The sequence below is a fragment of the Mangifera indica genome, chromosome 7 (genome assembly GCF_011075055.1).
Source record: "Mangifera indica cultivar Alphonso chromosome 7, CATAS_Mindica_2.1, whole genome shotgun sequence".
Classification (NCBI taxonomy): Eukaryota; Viridiplantae; Streptophyta; class Magnoliopsida; order Sapindales; family Anacardiaceae; genus Mangifera; species Mangifera indica.
The window spans coordinates 7,081,221-7,087,241 of record NC_058143.1 but is presented as its reverse complement, the minus strand read 5'-3'; positions in this window follow the sequence as shown (position 1 = coordinate 7,087,241).

Genomic DNA, 6,021 nt, shown 5'->3' with positions numbered 1-6,021 from the left:
TTTAAACAGTATTTCATACCTTGTTTAATTAGATTTCTGTGTTTTAAGATTAGAAATTTGTATTATTTTGAAGAATCTTGTGCAGCTTTAATGACTACACTAAAGCCACAAATTGTTGTTGTCTAGCCCGCTGAGCTGCTCGAGTCAAACTTCTAAAGTTCAATTTCACAAATTATTAATTGATTTATTTTTTGAAAAAAAAAATTGTGATTTTTAAATTAGGTGTACTAATGTACTGATTATCTTTACCCTGTATCTCTTCCCTTGAGATTCAATTAAGTGCTGCGTTTCTATGTCTTGTAGTGGTGATGATTCGTCTCTTTTTGGTGTGGACTTATTCTTTTTGCCAAACTTATACCATTTGTGCAATTAAATTTATTAAGTGGCATGTACATTTAACATAAAATAATTTTCCTTCAAATAGTAAATTTAAATGTTTCGCATCAAGTCAACAAATTTATCATTATATTTTGCATTATAAAATATAATTGAAAAATAGATTTATTAACTTTATATTCATTAAAAATGTTGGTTAATGTTTCATAAATGGTGACACCAGAGTAAAGATATTTTAAAATTTTAAATGCAATAACTTTTTTGTGCAATTGTTAATTAAAATTAATACACCGGACAGTTGCAAAATATATTATAACTCCTAATTATTAGATATCCATAAATATGAAGTCACAAATATAACACTCTCAAAATCGGTTAATTCTTTTGTTATTTATAATTTCATTAGTTCAAAATTTATAATTTCTAACTGTCTAATATTAATAGAGATGTAAAAATTCTTTTAAATGTAAGTTGGACATTATTTTGTATTATTCATTTTAATATTGTATTTTTGACATAAAACAATGGTTGATCAGAAGCGACATCGTACATAATCATATAATCATGTATTTTTTGTTCACCATACATGAAGTTTGATATTTTTCTGAGGACAAAACTGGTTGGATAGCCTGAAAAAGATCTTAAACTTATCATGATCTTATAAAGACAATTTGTTGCTGTCCTCTCAGTGTCGTGGTGTTTGTTGCAATAATCATTTATATGTCGACGAAGATGTCAATTCCCCCAAAACTTACACAAGTTGAAATGTAGTGCAATGTTTGTACACTGCATGTCAAACCAATTTATTATGATGGTTTCTTCTACTTGGTCCAAGGCTCTTCTTAATATAATGAGTTTTTTCATTATCAAAATAATCGAAATGATTAAACTAATTTGATCTAAGATCTATTTTGAATGAATAAATTAACGATAATAATTGAAAAAATTTTAGAAAGAAATGGAAACAAATTAGTATGACAAAAATGAAAATTGATTGAGAGAGGTTAACACTTGAATGTTGATACAGAAATTTTGAAATTGAGATTGAGAAAGTTGAAGAAATTTGAGAATGAGATGTTATGCGATTTTGTAAAATTTAGGTTGGGGTACACATAAGCATTCAAAAAACTGAGAAGAGTTTTTACAAAAGTCACAGTAGCTTTTGGGTTGTCCCTATTGATAGGTTGGCAAGGAGTCGCTGCTATGACTCCTTACCCAATGTTTATAATTTTTTTTATTTTTTTTGTTGTGCACAATGTCAAGTAAGCATGACCCGCTCAGCCCACCATCCATGCCAAAATAGGGGGCTCAGATTGGCCCGACCCCCAACCAAGTATATTTTTATCTCTTTTAAGCTTTTAACTTTTTTGGCTTGGCTTTTTTGTTGGTTGCCATACTTATTATTGTAAACACAATATTTCGAGTGAAAAAATAAAATTTCATTATGAAATAATTACTTTAAAAAACTTCTTTTAGGGTTAAATTGAAATCTAATGTCTTTTTAATTGATTTAGAAGATAAAACCTTTCATCCAATTGATTTTCACTTTCTATAGGGTTATTTTGGGATAAAAAATACTAAACAAACAAACATCTGAATTTAAACAAAATTTTGCCTAAATAAAATAAAATAAGAAATGAAATACTAAACAAAATTTATAGATAACTAAATAAAATAAGAAATGAAATAAAAAACAATTAAAAAATGTTTTACTCTAGTGTTCATAGAAGGGCAAAATTTTGTTTCCTTTAAATAAAAAACCCTTTTAAATATTTAAATTAATGTGTTACCAACAAGCCAAACTTTATTGGTAACGCAAACTATGCAAATTTGGCAGTGGGAGAGAATATGAATTTTTTGGCAACGACCGACTATCTCCATGTAATGTCTTTTCCTCCCCGACATCTCCTCTTTCCTATAGTGCATCGTCTTTCCCTCCCAGGCGTCGTCGTCAATGAAGACGCGTCGTCTTCATCGACGATGATGCCATACAGCGTCAGAAGTGTACGATCGGAAGGAAGGGCCATCATAGAGGGAGAGTAGGTGCTTGGAGATCATCGGTTGTCGCTAAAAAAATTGGATCTGAAGTTTGGAAACCTTAGGGGGAAAATATAGTTTTTGAAAACTTGAGTTGGGGAGAAAGTGTTAGTTTTTAGGGTTTGAGGGGAAAAATGATATAACCAATAGACTCAGTTAAGTTTAACAACTCGTAGGTGGGTAAATGAGATTTTCAAAGTTAATGGAGGGAATTTTGAGAATTGAGCATAGTTTGGGTGGGAAATAGTCCTTTGGCCTAATTATTTCCACAACATGATTTGCTTTTGTACCTTGTTTCCAAATTTTGTGAAAAGAGGAGTTTTTGTGCATTTGATATTGGGAAGATTCTTTTCTTCTGTTTGCATATTTAGGGAGGTGAAGGAATAATATAGAATAAGGCAGAATGTGCATATTATATCTGTGGTAGTTTTTGAGACATTTAAATATGTCCAACTGCCTCCAGCTGTTTGCCTAACTCTCCTTTAACTGTCTTCAACTGTCAATTGACAATTTATAGGAAATGAATAAGATCAAATTATAATGAGTGGACTCAGATTTAATATATTTTGAGTGAAAAAGTAGGGAAATTATATTAAATGACCAAAATTAAGGGGTCTAAGCAAAATTATCCAAAACAATAAGGTTTAAGCAAAAATAACAATTTTTTGTGAAATGACCAAACTGCCCCTATATATAAACCAAGAAATTTTCTTATTTCCCACGTTATTTTTCCATGGTTCTATTATGTAAATTCAAAGAAATCTTTAGTTGCCACGGTCATCCCATGGGCGTTCCACAGGCGAAGAGATTTCCGTTGATTTTCATGTTTTTTGATGACTGAAAATAACAAAGAAGGTTAGTGCATCTTTCCTACTTTTGTTTGAATCAAGTTATTAGTCATATTATTGAAATTTGAGGGAGATTTTGCGGTTTAAAACTTTAGGGTTTCAATTTTGAACAATGCATAAAATGTTTTGATTCTTGGTTATTTTCGTTGAATTTCTTGAGGGGTTTTGTGTTATAGGCTATGTAGATTTGATTTGTGTTGAAATTGGAGGCTGAAACGATAATTTTTTGGTCGAAAAATGGGTTTGAAGAGTTCAACGCTCGGTCCGTGAGAATAGTGGAACCCACAGACCGAATAAGTTCTCCGATGGGTAGGAGAGATCAATCGTTGGTTAGGGGGAAAAAGCCTTTTTCAAACATCTAGGGACCGGGGGTAAGGGGTAGTCCACGGGGGGCCTTAGGGAAATTTTACATGAAACAGTGGGCTGATGCCATGAAAACCGTGGGTTAGGGGGAAATTGGCCTTTTTTTACAGTGCAGGGGTTGTTAGAGAATAGAAAATTGCTGAAGGGGCATGGTATAAATATTAGACGTGATATAATAGATATTTTTCACATCTACGGTTTTTTTAAATGTAGTTTTCGAATTTTATATCCGTTTTTCCTGTTTTAGGGTTTTTTGAGGTATAGTTTTCGAATTTGATATTCGGTTTTTTAAATCACTAATGGTTGTATTGAAGTATTGTATATATGAGACGTTGGACACCTTGTATGGTTGAGTTGGTATGATTGATATCCATACGTCTTCATGGATGTTTAGGTGGCGTACGCGGGACGTCCCTAGTTGGAGTCATATGGGTACTATTTTCACTGGTGGCTCGGTATGTAATCGTTAATTAGTTAGTTGATTGATTCATTGAATGTTACAATTATTTTGAGTTATATATCTTCATGAATAGGATGATGTCACATTCCCATTTTGTCCATCACCGATTGAGGAGGGTCTACCATGGTATACAGAGATTCGTGAGTATACTAGTTTGTCAGATGCGTATTCCTCTTCATCATCTTTAATGCCTCCTCAACAGGAGACGAGGCTTCTTCTATCATGCCACCTTCAAATATACGCCTCGATACTCTTGAGACACTTGAGGAGCCACCTTAGCCTCTTAGTATGGATCAACCTTTATGTCCCCCTATAGTTCAGACCCTAGCGGTTGAGACCGCAGACCTACCTGGGGTTAAGGATCGTGCTACCCATCCTGTCATAGAGGTGTGTCCCCCCCTGTATTCCCTAGTCTATCCATAGTAGATGCTGCATTGGCGTATTGAGGCGCTATGATTTTACGTGAGATTTCCTATTTTCATGATGAGGTGTCTTCATAGGTGACTCGATTACACGACGATGGTCCTCTCAGATACTTGATTAGAGGATTGTTTGACTCTTTTGGAGAAAATTGTCATATGTACATGTCCAACCCCAGTTGATCAGGTTGTAAAACCACATCTCATTTATTGCTTATAAAAATTGTATTTCGTTATTACTCTGACAATTATATTAACTTCGTACAAGATAGACACGACGGTGTCAGGACGAACTCTCCCATTGACAGGTCAATACCATCCCAACAGCCACATGAGGTCTGTATTTAATTTCTTAGAAATATTTAATGTTAAATGTTATTACTATATTTTGATTTTGTTTTATATAAAATGTCACCAATCAAGTTATTATTACTATTACCTTAGGGTAGTCGCCATAATGGGGTATCGGTTGGCCCTTCTGTTACATCACCTATCCGATCTAAGGTATATCACTTATCGGTGGAACTCTATTTTTTTAATTAATTGTCATCGATTAATTCATTTTATATATTTGTATAGGGTCTTCCTTATGAAGGCCTTTCGATCGGACCTTCGGTTACTTTAGATCCTCCACTTGAGGTATGAAAAATATTGTAGTTATTATGAAATATCATTTACCATTTTGTTCTTTTCATGCATATAGGGGATCAACATTAAGGTATTATCGATCAAAAGTTCTCCCCAAACACCTTCCCCGACCGTAGAGGTAGTGTTTTTTTAAGAAATGTTATTGATCGATTTGTTTTTCCAATTATTATGTTTATTTATCAATGTTTTGTCTCCTTTTTAGGATGAACGGTTGTGTTTTCTTGCTGATATCCCCAGTTCTAGCAAAAGGACAGTGCATATTAGTTCACAAAAGGAGGACTTACAGGAAGATGTTTTCGATGCAATCCATGTTGAGGTACATGCATTATAATTAGTATATAAATATTCATATATACTGATCATTGATAATTTTAAAATTATAATTTTGTAGTCTGTCGAGGGGGCATGCACGGTGGACGTGACCATGATACAGGATTCTTCAGTCAAACCTCCTCCGGCATACATGGAAAAGGTAACATTAATTGATTAATTCGTAATTGTTATGTATGATGAAATAATGAATTAATAGTTATATGTACTTGCAACTGGTTCGTACAACACACGGTCAGAGCGTTTGGAAGGGTCCACTCTTTCGTATCTTGTATACAAATCCAATCAAAAGGAGAGTGAAACAACAGCTCAGGACCATTCCATCCTCTGCCTCAGAGCTACAGCATCTGACGCTTATGATGTTTACTTCATTGGGTCGAAGTCGAAAGACAGTTTTTGGCGGATTGTGGTAAAGTTACGCGAATGGCTGACCAATAATGTAAGTTGTCTATACTATATATAATTTGGTTAAAAGTTTGATATATTCATCAATAACTAACATATTTGAAGTTTTTTATACCATTTCAACATGTGGATTCCTTTTTGGCTATATTATGTCGGCATCAGGATGATCACTGTT